Genomic DNA, 17,653 nt, shown 5'->3' with positions numbered 1-17,653 from the left:
GGGAACAAAATTCGGCCCTGGCAATTTTCTCCTGGACCGGCCCACTACTGGACCGACGACCCCCCCCACCCCCCACACACACAAGCCCACCGATACCAAAATCCCCCCCTGATTCCCCCCATAAATAACAAACACACAGTATCATGCTGTAGCAACACTTCATAAACTGAACCCAATCATTTAGATTTGGACCTATAGGTTATTATATGATCAGTATCGTAATTTCTGTCAACTATGACGATCTCCATGCATGTTCAGTAGCCTATATTTTTCATTTAGTCAAGAAGTGACATGTGGTTTAATCAGTGTTGGGCAAGTTACTTCAAAATCGTAATATATTATGTATTACTTATTACTGTCATTTCAAAGTAATTCATTACATTATAATATTACTGTCTCTGAATTGTAAGGCATTACACTACTATTGTATTACTTTTAAGTTACTTTTACCAAAATATCTGGAAATATGGATTTGGAATTCTAAATGCAGTTTATTATGCTCAATGCAGCTCATTGCACTTCTAATGGAGGGTGATGTGGTACAACATAATGACTGAGCTAGGCTTAAGGCTAACAACAGTAGAATGCAATAGGTGCAGTGATGGCTCATGATGCAATACAAGGAACAATCATAGCCAGAATTTTGTTAAAAGAAGACAAAAGGTCAAAGTCTGGTCAATTGTGATAGAAATGCTGTAACTTTAGGCCTACTCATTAAAATCAACAGAGAGCCCACTACCTGTATATTGTAACCCAAAACTTAAAGACATGTCAAGATACACAGTGCAGCTACTGGCCATTTTTGTGCCCTAACTGGTGAAATACAGTATTAACCTAAGTATGTCATTATATGGCCAACTAGTAATCTGCCTGTTCCCAGGGATGGGTAGTATTTCTGAAACATGTAATATGTGTTTCAAATGCAAAATAGTAATTTTGTAATTTTAAAAATACTGCAAAATACTATATGTGAAAAACACAAAAAAAGTAGATACTACAGACAGGTGTAATGAATAATTGGTAATTAGGCAACAATGGTTTATGTTTATCGCAATCAGCTAATGTGAGAACAGCTGTGTTCAACAACACTTACAGCTTTTCAGTGACGGCTATTGCTGAAGCATCAGCTCTGGTCTGAAGCACTGGTGTGAAGTGGTACGCAAGTAAAGATGAGCTAGTTGACCTGTGCAAGTTCACATAAGGACACTGACAAAGGCAACTATGTCCCATTGTCTCCATGCCAATCTTTAACAGAAAAATGTCAGATATCTCAACCACAATGACATCAATAGATGGTAACGTGTTGAGTGTACCCAGATAGGTCAGTCACTTAGGCCTACCATATATCGTCACAGGTGACAAGCTAATCATCGCAAAGTGTTGTGCTAATGCTGGGAACAGGCAGGAATGGGCAAAAATACATCAGAATGTATTTCTAAATAAAATACCTAATACCCTCATTTTTAATGTATAAAATAAACTACAAAATACAGTAGGCCTAACCATATTACGTATGTATCAAAATAAAATACTGTATTTTTGTATTTAGAAAATACTCAAAATACTTTTTTCAAGGAAGTATGGAAGCACTGCAAAAAAAGCTTTTTTTTATCCCAAACATTTAGCCTATTAAAACTATATAGTAAAAAACAATACAATTTGGCCCCTGTCGTATACCATATGTTCATGTAGTGTGATCAAAATTAAGAATAATTCAAGAATTTACATTTACATTTAGTCATCTAGCTGATGCTTATCCAAATGACTGACAGAGCTTTCAATTAACCACATTATAATCAATAGGCCAAAATCATAATTGTGTATCTGTGCCAAAATTCTTAATTCAAGTCCAGTGCAGAACTGAATAAGAAAATCATACGGCTATGTATCTTGAAGTTCCAGTATGTGAGAGACTTGACGTGCCTTAATATCTCCAACCTCAAGTATGCAGCTTATAAGGAAACAAGGTGAACTTCTCCCCACTGTGGAATGCAGAAAAGGATGCTACAAGGAAGGGAATTCAAAGACACTCAACACCTTACCACTCTACCATCTGATGTCAGTGTGGTTGAGATATCTGATATTTTTCTGTTAAAGATTGGCATGGAGACAATGGGACATGGTTGCCTTTGTCAGTGTCCTTATGTGAACTTGCACAGGTCAACTTGCTCATCTTTACTTGCGTACCACTTCACACCAGTGCTTCAGACCAGGGCTGATGCTTCAGCAATAGCCGTCACTGAAAAGCTGTAAGTGTTGATGAACACAGCTGTTCTCACATTAGCTGATTGCGATAAACATAAACCATTGTTGCCTAATTACCAATTATTCATTACACCTGTGTGTAGTATCTACTTTTTTTGTTGTACAGATTGCCAGTCCGAGCCTGGCCATGGTAGATGGATGTGCGTACAATAGCATTCATTTCTGCAGGCGCCCCTGAGTCTGGCCAGAGATGCGGGTGGCATTCTCAGTTCCCGTCTTACCTGATGATATCGCTTTATCTTCACTTCGCTTTATCTCTGGTCAAAACGTGTGTCATTATCCTTGGACCAAGCCTCACAAAAGTTACCGGAAGGATTTTTGATTTTCAAAAGCGTTTGCCCGTCACAGCCAAACGAAATCGGCGGCGAAGCTCCGAAACAGGAAGTCGTCCATATCTCAGGAACACTGTCACATATCGATACCAAATTTTGTATATGAACTGGGGACTCCAATGTGAGGGTGCATAAGCTGAAAAAAAAAAAAGAAATATTCCAAAAGTTTCAATCATTTTGCAAACCACCCACAGGTATTTGGTAACTCTCACCATTCACCTTTGCATCATTCACCTTCTATCACAATGCCTTCCAAGTATGCTCAATGCCTCTGGGCAGCCACAATGTCTCCGGGCAACCTTGCCCACTCATGAAATCCTTGCACTGCCATGGGATAGTATGGACTTATGAACTGAAATAGCAAGGAGAACAGTAGCTATATATAGCTTACATAATAGAGTTGTTTTCACATTGACGGTATTCAAATTAAATTTTTCATTATTGTTAAATATCATGATGGGAGAGTATTATTAAAAATGTTACAAGTATGCAAATTCATATGTTTACGGGAAATTAGGTTTTACTGGGTTGTTTTGTTGTAAAGACATGCAAGGCATTCTGGGCCGTAATGAACAGTGGTCGGCAGCACTCCATAGGCTACGTATTAATATGAATAGGTGTTTCTGTAAACCTAGGGACAATAAACAGCTATCTCTGTTACAAAAACGTTGCTGTAACAAAAATGTTGCTGTAACGTTGTGAGATTTATGTTGCTTAGCGTAATGCCATGGTCATTTGATATGAGATGCTTGTACTCGTAACTTCGTCACTCGTAACTTTAGGACTCCTATTTTTTTTTACTAAGAGTAATTCAGGAAGCATTTTAGCCCTAAAAGTAGCGCCTGAGTCTGTGACAGCTTAAGCGAGGACTCCTAATAAGACCGATTCACAAACAATGTTTTGTGGTGGCATTTCACGTCGCGATGTTTTGAAATGCGTCTAACAATCACGAGGGAACAATTTTGCATTGTAGGCATAACTAAGGAATGCAGTAGCACCACCAACAACAACCAAAACTAGCCTACTCATTGTTTACATGTACATTAAATGTAACGTTTCATTGTGAATCAAATTAAAAGATTCTCCTCTTTGCAAACGTTGGCATAGGCATATGGTGACAGATTAATTTAATAATGTTGCTGCGTGAATCACGGTAAACGCGAATGAAGTGGCCACTTCTTAATAGGAGTCACTGTATGGAAGTAGGCTAAGTAAAATAGAGATGTTTAAAATAAGATAAAGTTAGGATATGCCCGCTTGACAACGGCAGAGATAACTGGCCTTTGGCCATAGCAACCATCCATTTAGAACGACTGGCCTTCATAGCAACCAAGGATCTTAGCTGTGATTCATGTAGCTACAGTATGCATACAATAATAATAATAATAATAATAATAATCTTTATTTATATAGCACTTTTCAAAACAAAGTTACAAAGTGCTGTACAATATCAACATAAATGAAAATGCAAAAAAGACATAATAATATAACAATCAAATAATAATAATAAAACTTGACACTGAAATAAAACTTGACACTGAAATAAAACTTACTGAAATAAAACTTGACACTGAAATAAAACTTAATAAACTTAACACAAAATGGAGTATATTACTTAAACAAAACTAAGGAAGGCTTGCTTGTAAAGATGAGTTTTAAGGAGGGATTTAAAAGAGCATACTGACTTGGCTGACCTGATTTCATCAGACAGGTCATTCCAGAGCCTAGGTGCCCTGACACTAAATGCTCTCTCCCCTTTAGTTTTGAGATTGACCTTAGGAATAGTTAGGAAACCACTACCAGATGATCTTAAAGTACGCACAGGTGTATAAGGTACTAGGAGGTCAGATATGTAGTTGGGAGACAGGCCATGTAGAGCTTTAAAAGTAATCAGAAGAATCTTAAAATCAATTCTAAAGCTTACTGGGAGCCAGTGCAGTGAGGCTAAAACAGGAGTAATGTGATTACAGTACTTTGTCTTAGTAAGAAGCCGGGCAGCTGAATTCTGAACAGTTTGAAGTCTCTTTATAGATTTTTGGTTCAGACAAGAAAAAATATTGCAGTAATCCAGGCGTGAAGAAATAAATGCATGTATAATGGTCTCAGTGTCTTTAAAAGTTAAGATGGAACTAATCTTGGAAATATTTCTGAGGTGATAGAAACAAGACTGTATGAGCTTTGTGATGTGACGTTCAAAGCTTAAATTACTGTCAAACCAGACACCAAGATTCTTTGCAACAGGTTTTACACAGTCTAAAAATTGAAAGGGACCTAAGGATGGTATCATTTGTTTCACTATGTGCTGGGATCCAATGATGAGGACTTATGTTTTGTCAGAATTCAACTGGAGGAAATGTTTTGACATCCAGTTTTTTATGTCACAAAGACATTCATTTAAGGAATTCAGCATACTAGGATCAGAGGAGCTAATGGGCAGGTACAGCTGTGTATCATCAGCATAGAAGTGGAAGGAGACACCGTGTTTCTGGATAATGTGCCCAAGAGGAAGCATGTATAAACAAAATAAGATTGGTCCTAAAACTGACCCTTGAGGCACCCCATACTTGACAGGAGAAAATGAAGATGTGTAACTGTTTGCAGAGACACAAAACTTCCTATTTGACAAGTAAGATGAAAACCATTGTAAGGCTGTACCAGAAATTCCCACCCAATGTTCCAGTCTATGCAGCAGTATGCTGTGATCAATAGTGTCAAAGGCTGTGCTAAGATCAAGAAGTACAAGGACAGAACACATGCCATCATCAGCTGTTCTTAAAAGGTCATTTGTAACTTTCAGCAGTGCTGTCTCAGTGCTATGATACTTTCGGAAACCAGATTGTAGCTTTTCAAAAAGATTATTATTTTCCAGTGCAGAGACAAGCTGCTTGGACACTAATCTTTCAAGAATCTTTGATACAAATGGTAACAATGTGATGCAAAGTATAGAAAGGTGATGAAATATACAGAGACAGGTCAAGAAATATAGTGCAATGTAGACAGTAGTATACAGTTGATTTACAGAAGGTGGTTTAGAGTAATATGAATTAAATATAAATATGTGCAGTGTATTAGCAGTTATCTCATACAATAAGTGGAATAATGTATGTAGTAGTAACATTATAATAGTGGAAATAATAATATAGATATATGCAGTGTATTAAGAGAATATAATAAAACAGAATAAATATGGATATTCAATATGACAAATATATAACAGATATGTACATAACATACAGCTATGTGCAGTGTGGAAACAGTGTCATTGTAGTGCAGAAACAACATTATAAGAGTAGTAAGAATAAGTTTATGTGCAGGATGAATAGTATAAAGATCAGTAGAATAACTATGTATAAATGTAATTACAGTAGGCCTATGTACATTTGTAAATAAATAGAAAACTATGGGTGAGAGGGATAAATTAATTTTATTTAATCGTAAAAGTAAATTGCATTCAATTAAATTGCAATTAAAAATCTTTCCAGTAGGCTTTAATGTCACGCAAAAAAGTACAACCAAAGCTGAGCTTGATCAACTAGAACGTCTAAAGAACCAGAACTTGAGTGTAGTTTTTTGCTGGGTCCCAGGCCATGTTGGTCTGAGGGGAAATGAGAAAGCGGACAGTGCTGCTAAGCAAGCCCTCAATGAAGAAGTCACAGAATGTCAAATCCCTGCCCCAGACCTTAAACCTATACTGAACTCTTACATCTCAGATAAGTGGCAATCTGAATGGGATTAATGTACCAACAACAAGCAAGGAATGTGAATTTTGGCACATTTTCATGATCCACTGGGTCGTTCTGGGCCACACAAAATATGGTGTTGCTAAAATTACTCCTATTGTGGCTATTAGAGACATGCGTTCATGAGTATCCAGCTACATTCAATGAGTTAAGTAAAATACATTCACACACAAAAAAAACCCCATCACTAATGTTGTGGACATTCCTTTATTCTGAGATACATCAATAGGGTCTCAAAACAATCCCAAACAGACATAAGGTCTTTATAGAGCAAATCCATATAGATTATTTGTCAAATAAACCAGTAAAACAGAATTAGGGGATGGAATATATAACATTCACACTCATAGCTCATATTTTTAAAATAAATCAGTGAAAAAGTATCCTGACAAACAAGCAGCATTTTAAAGGTCCAGTATGTAGGAAATAATGGAAAATAAACTGTAACCATTCCAAAAATGATCACCATATGTTGTCAGAGAGTAAGGCAACACGATGAATTGAAGTAATGTCTTATTTGACAACATTACTCTAACCTGTAAAACCCCGTAAAACCCATGAAAAAAAATGAGTTACGGGGCGGAATGTCTTAGAATTTTCGTTTATGTTTTGAACGATTAATTCTAGAATAGCGTATTAATAATGGGCTAGCGCCTCCTCCTATTTGGGTTGGCAAATTAGCAAAGGCCAACTGTCAACAGCTGTCAGTTGTAGTCATGAACGCCTACGACAGGCAGGCAAATTTCCAAAATTAAAACGATAAACAAATTAAATGGACATCGGAGGAGCTTCCTGAGATGGTGACGTCTTCGTCAAACGAAGAATATCAAGTGTGACGCAGAGCTGGCCATATTTCTCCACAACAGGTAGCCTAGGCTAAACTTCATCTGCATCGCTAACTTCAGCTAAATATGTTACGTTGGTTAGAGAGGTATTTTTTGTTTTCACTGTTTCCGTAATGTGTAGCTGGGTCATGGTTGGAGAAACGTTAAAGCAGCTGCAGGTCAACTAACGTTAGCTAAGTCTTCATTACATCTGGCAACCCAGAAGAGGCTCGCGTCTGGTAGTCTTGAGAATGTTCACCAGTGTTTTGATTTTGGCCTGCAGAACGTTCGGTAACAATCCTACAAATCGCACCTTTAATGCCTTATTCATATTTTATAATGTCAAATTTTTCTCTAGGTTACCTGATAGCCCAGTTTGAGAGGTGCAAGACGTAGTGATGTAGTACTCGAGTCCGGTCCCGGACTCGAGTCCGGTCTCGAGACCAATTTCTGCTTTCTCGGTCTCGTCTCGGACTCGTTCCTTCAAAGACTCGGTCTTGACTCGGTCTCGGACCACAGTGGGAGGAGAAGGACTTGTAATTTCAGACCGAGTCCTCGAGACCAACGCATTTTTTATATTCATATAAAAAAACAGACAACACATAACAACAACAATAATAAAATGCAATGTTGACCGGCATTATTTGAAAATGACATCCCATGGTGCAATGCAAAGATACTGCCGTCAGAGCCGTTTATTTATCTCTATGGCTCTGCTGCCGGTGAGTGTCTGTAGGTCAGCATAGTCCATATTAAGACGTTAAGACTGCTCCTCTAAACAATTCCCAATCTAGCTTAGTCTGTAGGCCTAACTGTTGATTATTAACTGGGGTGATATTAAATTATGAATATTAAAACTGACATTTTTTTATGGACTCCTAAAGGACTCGGTCTCGACTCGGACTTGCTTCCTCAAAGACTCGGTCTTGACTCAGACTCGACTGTATTTGAAAACCAACAGACTCGGTCTCGACCCTTCAAAGACTCGGTCTTGACTCGGACTCGGCATAGGCGGTCTCGTCCCCATCACAAGACGCGTGACATTATTTATTTTTAGCAGCCAATCACTGCTGTTGTTTTATTTCATTGATTTGATTTTAGTCATAGAAGCTAAATTCGAAGGCAGGCCACAGGTAAAATCCAACAAACCACATTCACCCCGCAAGGCAATAGTTGAATAGAGCTTTTGAGGTATTGCCACTGCTCCAACACTGAAAGGCACTGTTAGAATGCTTGGATCAAGCCAGGTTCAGCATAGCGTATGTCACTGTCTGCTCACGTTGGTGACCGGACCAGGGCAAGCACACTTTCGCAGTTCCTGCCGGAAATGCAGTCTAGTATAAGCCTGGTCTGCATTAGATTAATCTGTATAGGCATTAGAATGCGCTCGCTCTGTGCGTAAAGCCACTAAATTATGCATGTGCTTACTGCGCTACATTGAAAACTTAATTTAGTGTCTTTCCCTTTCAAAAGTGTTGACAGAAGTAGATTTCATGTTTGTGGGTTGAAGTGTGGACAGTAGTTATTATCATGAACAAACTGTCAAAAATAAGCCCCGCCCCCTGAAACGTCATAAACCACGCGATAACCACGCCCCCTTTTATGCAAATTAGCCATGTGGTTGTCACCACGTGTTGTTTGTTATTGTTTTGTGAGTCATGTGACAGTCATGTGACTGGTGTCAAACCCCTGGGCAGCCATATTGGATGTAAAGTCATGTGACAGTCATGTGTCTGGTGTCAAACAATGCCACGCCCCCTTGGCATCCATATTGGATGTAGTGTCATGTGACAGTCATGTGACTGATGTCAAACCCCTGGGCGGCCATATTGGCCCCCAAACCCACATGTGTGTTTTGTGGATAATGGGGGATCAGATAAACTTTGTAAGAGTTGTATATGTTTAGTGGTAAATGGGGGTACTCTCCTAGCAACTATATTAATGGCTGAGAGTAGTATGAAGTTTACTTTTATTTTTTGATAAGTCCTAGAGATGTTGAGAGATATGGATTAAAACATTTTTTTTTTTTTAAAAGTTTAAATTGGTTACCATTTCGCTAGGCGCTTTGGTTAAAAAGGTGTCAGCCAAATCCCATGTACTGTAATTTTTATAACTAGAATCATGGGGTCGTGTGTGTGTGACCAAATGGGTCTATGCCTGGAGGAGGTGTTGGGCCCGGGCATGTCACTGTGTGTGATGTTTGAAGCCCCTTTCATGTGTCTTATCATATAGTTGGCTAGCCGGAGTCATATTGTTTAACTGATTACAAACACAGTGGTTAATTATGTATGTATGTATTGGGGGTCTAAGAAGCCCCCACACTTTGTAGAGGCGGTGTTGTGCCCAGACATGTCTCTGAGTTTATTGTTTGAAGCCCCTTACATGTGGCTCATCAAACAACAGGCTAGCCGGAGACGTACTGCTTAACTGATTACAAACACAGTGGTTAATTATGTATGTATGTATTGGGGGTCTATGAACCCCCTCACTTTGTAGAGGAGGTGTTGGGTCAGGATATGTCTCTGAGTGTATTGTTTGAGACCCCTATCATATGACTTGATATAGGCTGGACTATTCCATGATGCTGTGTAGCGACTGTCCATAGCAGGCTGTACAATATCCTTCCAAGAGTCCCTAAACATCACCCAATCTGCATCACAAAATGAAATGTGCGCCATGTCGTCTGAAAACGCCAAATCCGGAGATGTCAAAGCGTATAGCTTCACACTGCGATCTTCCTTGTCAAAAACATAGCCTCCTATGCGCCCATCGTTCAACAACCATTGGTATTCCACGCCATCATTAGGTTTACTCAGAAAATTAACAAAAGTTTCAGGTCTCCTCCTTTGCAGTGCATAAGTCATTTCAGGATTCGATAGCTTAGCGCTAACAGGCGTGAGTGTAATCCGTCTCTTTGATTTTGCCGATTCAATCATGTCAGCCATGGTAAGTTCTGTTCAAAATCACTGCTAACAATGATAGCTATACATCACCCACAGCTTTTATAATCTCAATCCTAGAGACATGCTGGGGCAAAACACACCCACTACAAAAGGGTTTATAGATAACCAGGTGTCTGCATACAGACGTCACTACTCATAAACAGATCTTTTACAATGTTATCAGCACTAGTGTACGTAGGTAGTAGGCAGACCCCCCACATGAAAGGGGGCTCAAACAACACTCAGAGACATGCCCGGACAAAGCCGTGGCCTACTGGTTAGCACTTGTAACTTATAGCTAACACATTTTTTCAACCAGAACCTCTAACAACATGCTAAACAGGTTAACGGCTATGCTCCCAGAGGAAACTTTTGCTTCTCATTTGTATCCCTTCTGTTGCTAAGGAGGCAAAATGGTGATTCTCTTTTAAGGATCATTTAAGTATTACTTTTGTCACAATTATTTCTCCTAATTTTGAGAAATAAAACAAGCAAAATATGAGACACATAGCAATAAGACAAGTAGGAGTCACATAAGAGATATTAGTTTGAGAAGTACAGGAGATCTCTTATATGTTTGAGTGTAGTCTCATTTACAACTTGTTTCTCCTTAGGAGAAATAATAGAGCAAATGAGGAGACATTGCAATGAGAAATGTAGGAGTTACAATTGAGATATCAGTTTGAGGGTCAAAAAATAGGGCACTCCATAGCATTTCAAACTTTTATTTTATAAAACAAAGCAAAACAGTTGTACTTTAAAAATGGACTTTAAGCAATGGGAGCTTGCACAGTTGCACTTTAAAATGGACTTCAAGCAATGGAAGCATGTTAATGCCTTGATATGTTCTTTTTAAAAATTGTGTATTCTTATTTTTTATTTTTGTGTGTGTGTGTGAGTGTGTATGTGAGTATTATTTTTAAAAGCTGCACAAGCAAATTGCATTGTACGGACCAACTGCACAATGACAATTTAAGTCTATCTATAAATCATACAACATAGAGGAATGAACTAAAACAATAACATAAACAAACTGAACTTGTGCCAAAGCGTGCCATACTGTGTACAATGGTGGATGAAAGCGTGGGCTGGTCAATCTGCGTCTTTTATCCTGGTGGTGGAACCAACCAAAGGGAGGAGGGAGAGAAGAGCAGAAAATAGAACATTGTTAGTTTGTGAGCCACTCAAAAATACAAAGTAAGACATTTGTTTGACCGTCTGCTTTCATGTGGGAATTTTGATACAGCACAAAGATCAGACACACCTTATTAATCACTTAAACACAGAATGGGGGATGTGATAGCTACCACTCACATTTGCTATATGTTGCCCAATTGAAAAACAGATTGTATTGATATATTTGTCAAGCTTAAACAAGTTTGTTGAATTCCCTCACCTCATCTAGTGAGTAAACTGTATTGTCAGACTAGGATTAACCCCTATCCATCTTACCACTAGGCAAAACCTTGTTTTGGTTGGACTAAGCCTATTCAGTGTAAAAAAAAAATGGGCATCTGAAAATAGTTTAGTTCAGAGTCCTGATGTCAAAAAAGTAATTTGGGCAATTTTTTTTGTCATCTGGGAGCTGGCTCTATAGTCAGAACGCATAACAACTAAATGCAGCGTTGCCTTGTTTAGTTCTGATAGTGGGTTTCAACAGGAACATTTCTCCTGTGATCAGTGAGGTTTAAGTGATGAGTATTGCTGGAACATGTCACACAGTCTCATTGAAGGGCAAATCTGGTGTAAACTGATTCAAAGCCTTGTTGTTCGAGCTCACCAGGCACTGTCCAAAGGACAAAGAACAATAAAATGTGTTATGGACAAGAAAGTAAAGCTGACTCAATATGGCAAAAAAGCCTTCGGTATCTTCTTTCCATTACAGGGTTTCCCCAGGTTTGACCACCCCAAATAAGACTTTTTTTTAAGACCACTTACATGAAAATTAAGACCTACATCACACCCATTATGTGGTTGTAAAACACCAGATCAAATCCATAATGACAATTAAAACAACACTTCCCCATGATGTGCTGTCCTCTCCTTTCGACTGATTATGTTGATTCATTGCTGCCGGTGCGAAAACCCAAAGTATTGTTTGCGCATATCCTAAGAAATTAGACTAGTGTAGTTGCCACGATACCAAAATTATTGTTTCGATACCGATACCACATCAAGAATTGCGATTTCGATACTTCTTCGATAATTCTTAAAAAATGTATTTGATTTGGGGGCCCAGACCACCTTGACATCATCAGTAATATTGAATATAGTGTTATCATTCACACCAGTGGGCATCCTAGATTCTGCTTGACTCTTTCCACACACACGGAAAATTATGGCTTATTTCATATGTTTCTATTTCATATACCTTCGAATTCATATAAAGTGTACAGTTAATGTATAGTATTTTTTAATCTGCATAATTACTATTAATCTGCTTAATTGCTAAACATATTTAGTCATTTGAATACTTAATATTTATTTTTAAACTATTACACCTAGGCAAATTTTAATGTGGTGTGTAGGCCTAGGTGTAATTGAGTGTTTGTCACTTTAAGAAATACGTGAGTAATTACTGTAGCCTTCAGTCTCACGGTTTTAGGCTAGTGAATAATAGTTGCACATAATGCATAAGGATATGTGGATGCAATTCATTGTTGTCTGTCATTAGATAAAATAAATGTAAATAAAAAACTATCAAGTTCATAGAAGGGATCATGTTCAATAATGATTTTAGCACTAATTACGAATGACATACATGACCTGAGCTAGCAGAATTAGTTAGCAAGGAGCTCTCTCCAGATGTAAAAGTTTGCAAAGGTTGCGCTGCCTATTTCTAAATTACATTAAACCCAATAGTAGACCTACGTACATCTCATAGCCTAGGTAGGTTATGAGAGGTGCAAGTGAGCAAATCAACTTGATATTAGCCTATTATTATGTGTTTCCACAGAATCACTTAAGCTAAACTAGCAGCCATGTCTCGCTGTTTATGGCACGACAGCTGCGCATATGTGTGTGAGGAGAAAAGACGCACAGCCACAGGCTTGGGGAGGAGGCACTAGAAGCATGCCTTGTGCACACAAACAAGAACCCGGTCATTCTTAAAAGTATTGATACTAATAAAATTAGGTATTGTGACAACTGCTAATAGCTATTGCAACACTTTTGTAGTATCGGTGCACCGTGCAACACTAAATTAGACGATCTCTGACGTTAATCAACCCCCTGTTGAAGTTTCACATTGTTGTTGTTTTTTCCTAGCCTAGAAATCTAGACGCACCCTAGCGGCAGCAAATTAATTTGCTCAGCCTGTACGTCTAGTATCAAACCATAGGGATTTCTATTGGCTGACGCCGTGGACGTCATTAGCAGCCCCCCCCCAAGTAATAGCACCGCTGCTGGAAAAAATTCTAGGGGAAACACTGTAATATATATACAGGGGCGGAGCCAGAGGGGTGGCTCCGGGTGGCACAGGCCACCCTTGAGATTCGATTGGCCACCCCAGGTGCCACCCCAAATCCTAGTCTACGATTGGCCATTAACCTTTCTTGATGCACTTGCAGCAGTGTGAAGTGTCAGACGTCAGAAATGTAAGTGGCAAACACACTTGCCTTTATTGGCCTGCGGCACAATTGAACTGCGGAACGAAAGGTTTCCCCGATCAGGAAATACTCCTTAATACGCAACTTTGTGTAGGCTTAACAGAGGTAGCCTAAATATCGTGCCTATGACGATGGCAGCTTTAAAAAAACATTTATTTCACTTGTCTCGCTGGATTGAAGGCAGAATGTGGGCTGTTGCGCAAATAGATGAATGAGGGTCGGGAGATTCCGTTAACAAAAACCTAAAGTTTTGCTAACATTTTCTCCATTATTATCGTAAAATATGTCTCCATGCAGGGCAGGGCTGGTTCTAACCTAGGCTAGGCTACTATATTTGGGTGGGCTGTTAGAAATTTTGGGTGGGCAACATAGCAAAGCTGTCAAATTGGATCAAAACTAACATAAACACAAAACAAACACAAAACAATCAGTACTACCTAGCTTGAGTTGCTGCAGCCAACAGCCAGGGATAGGCAGTATGTCTGATACATGTATGTAAAATACAAAATAGTATGTGGTCATTTTTATTTTATTTAGTTGGAAAAAAATGGCATCATATTTTGTATCAAAATACTTTATAGGTTTGTAGTTTAAAAATAGTGCCAAATTATTTTGGTAAAACCAATAACCTACTTTTGGTGATGTGATTATAAAAGTGCAAAACAATGAATGCAGCACTGGTGCTGACTTGTAATTTGCCCAGAGTTGTTGTGATCAGAATATTGAGATTCAGGTAGATAAGTTTCTTGAGAACTTTAGTCATCCAATTCAATTTCTTGAGAACTTTAGTCATCCAATTCAAACACGTGACATATGCTTTGTCTAGTAGAGGTGCTTCAAATTGGCGCTTTTAAAAATCGCCTGTCTCAGAATAGAAGAGGTCCAGGGCAATTCTGTGCAAAACTGTCACATCCATATTTAGCCTAGTTGACGTTACGGACGTGACAGTTTTGCGTGGTATTGCCCCCGTATCGTTATATAAAGCTCTGTTCTCGCTGTCTAGCTTCCTCCTCTTTGAGCAATCGATGATTTGAAAATAACTTACTTATCGTTAACTTAGATATCCATCTGATTGTTTCTCGTCCCGTCTCCTCTCCTCGCTCGTTTCAGGCTATCAGTCTCTTCCCCATAGTAGGCTACTTTACTCACTGACTCGACTTTATCAGAATTCACAGATTTCACTGGCTGAGTAGCAGCAAGCGAAATGATGGTTCCTGAAGCAAATGCTGTTATCCTAACCAACGAAACATTTAGCGCAGCTTTGAAATCTTACGTGAAAATCTAAATTAGGCTATTATGGTCTGGGTCCGGATAGGATCACGTCACGGTCCGGACTCGGATCGCGGTCCACCATTTGGTGATCCCTGGTATACACCATACAACAAATATTGTTGGTGAGTTAATCATTTTGGCCATGTCATTTTTTTTACTTTTGATGTATGTTCAGCCCATCTGTAAAATATCTTCATAAAACCTAGTGGAAATTTCGCCTCTATCATTTCTATGACAATGTGATTTTGTAGCTTTCGTAGCTACACAGTTTGATGTTAACTGTATAAAGGTTGAATAATTTTAGTGCAATAGAGGCCTACCCTTTATAAAAAGCCCACCAATAATGCTCACCACAATTGGAAATAATTTAAAATAAGAGAAAATTACCCCAGCTTCATGGATGTTTTGGAACCTCCAGCCCTCGTAACAAAAGCCTTCTTGACCTTTGCGGATTCAACAGCTGTCCATCCGCAGAGCGTTCCACAGTGCATAACGTAGGCTGCAAATAAAAAGCAAAATCAATCTATCAGTGTGGTAATAATAGCTCTGAAACTGACACTTTCAGTCATTGATTTTGATTAGCTGAAACGTGTTCCTTTCTGTTGTAATTCCCAAGTTACACAAAGTTACACAAGGTTACACATCCTTCTGTACACATCCCTACGCAAAGAATGGTAAAAAATGAAGTTGTTACAAGCTGTGGCCAATGTTCCACTTACCATTGTGTGACAGTCTACATGAACTATTTATTGGTGTAGGGGTGTCTTTATAAAACCATCAACTGTGCATAAGTTAAGACAACCAGAGGAATACAATAAATCATCTGTTGGAAATTGATCTTAATGCCTCAATTAAAAAATGAGGAAAAAATCCAACCTTTAAACACACCAATATTCTTTGTGAATGAACCAGGTATCGTAAATTAATAAATGTTATTCCTTAAGGCATAAGTAAGGAACCCCCTATGTTAAAATCCCATAGAGGCAGGCAGATTTTTATTTTTAAAGGCCAGTTATTGAATGGACTCAGGATACTATGCATCCTGATAAAGTTCCCTTGGCCTTTGTAATTAAAAGATAGATAGATAACCCCACATCACATACCCTTCACCATACCTAGATATATCATGGTTTTATATTAGGCTAATAGCTGGTTTGATTTGCATGCTACAGATTCTATTAATTGCAAAAGAAATGTTGACTGGTAAGTTATTCATGACTGCAGATGCTGACTTGCCTATTTCACGATCCCTCGACCACAGCAACGCTACTTCCTAGTTTACCTGGGTTACAAGAATGCCCTTTCACTCCTGTTACAATATGCTGTAATTTATAGCAGGTTAAACAAAAGTGAGAACATATTGTGGGGAAAAATATACTTACCATTTTGGTACGCTGTTTGTTCAGCAATTTGATCTGATGGTCTAGCGTAGTCTTCCAGAGCTGCCGGCCTCTTTTCAGTGGAATTGAGCTGGAACCAGTTTAAACCAGTGGCAATAACGTTAGCTTCGTCATCTTGACTGACATCCCAAAGACATTTTAAAATTCCGTGCATTTTGGCTACAGCATGGCTTAACACCATTCAAAACATACAGACTAAAGCTGTATAAGGCAAAGTAAGCTAGCAACGTTAAATTGTCTAACGTTAGCTTTATATACAAGCGGCACAGCCAGTGATGTAACTTACAAGTAGCTAACATTAACTAGCTAGCTAACTTTCTGTGCTGCTTCGTCAGGTTGTTCAATGATATATTGAGTCTAAAAATATGCAAGAACGTTAGCAAATTACCAAAATGTTAATGTACCTTCTCTGAGTTTTCGTGGTGGCAAGTTCTGCACAATCCTTCATACCCACACACCGTTTCACTTGGTTTCACTGGGCGCCAAATCTAGACTGCATTTTCTGGTAGGAGTCTTCTGCACGCGAGTTTGTCACGTCCGACCATCATAGACCTCTGGAGTCTAACTTGATTTCTCTAACTTGCTAACAAGTCGCAAGTTAGCTCTGGGGTAGCAAAAATCAAATTGTGCCGCCTTCACGTACCATTGATTATAATATCTACTCGGAAGGTTGAAGACAAAAGTGTGTTGAGGAAAACGTCTGCGTCTCCGATTTCGTCGTCTCCCTGCGCGAGAATTTAACAGGTGATCTCCTTGTATGGGCATAGATGGTAGCTTTTTTGTAGGCGAACTTCAGAGGTCTGTCAGAGCATCGTCATGTGTGGTGGTCACATCACATGGTTAGGCCTACTGTTTGCAAATGTGAACTTGAAAATATGTGCAATTAAAACAAATAAGGCAATGAAAATCATTTGAGAATTGTTGTACAACAGCTAGCGCTCTTACAGATCAGACTAATTTATAAAACAAATAGTTCTGGATGAGCATTACATTAGTTCACTTAGAGAGCTCTCTGATGGATAAGCCTGAGTAAAATATGAGATATATAAATTGAGCAAGTCTGAGTATTGTATAAGCCTTTGCTGAGATCTCTTTTGTAAATCAAAAAAGGACTAAACTGAGATGACTAGAATGAGAACGGTTCAAGCTTGTGAAGAGATCTCTTTTACAGAACTGATGGAGCCTAATCTGAGATTTACCAAAATGATCTGAAATGAGAATTGCATGAGTTTACAGAGAGAGCTCTCTGGTGGATCAGCCTGAGTAAAAT

The sequence above is a fragment of the Alosa sapidissima genome, chromosome 23 (assembly GCF_018492685.1).
Source record: "Alosa sapidissima isolate fAloSap1 chromosome 23, fAloSap1.pri, whole genome shotgun sequence".
In the NCBI taxonomy this organism is placed as follows: domain Eukaryota; kingdom Metazoa; phylum Chordata; class Actinopteri; order Clupeiformes; family Clupeidae; genus Alosa; species Alosa sapidissima.
This window is presented reverse-complemented; position numbering follows the sequence as displayed.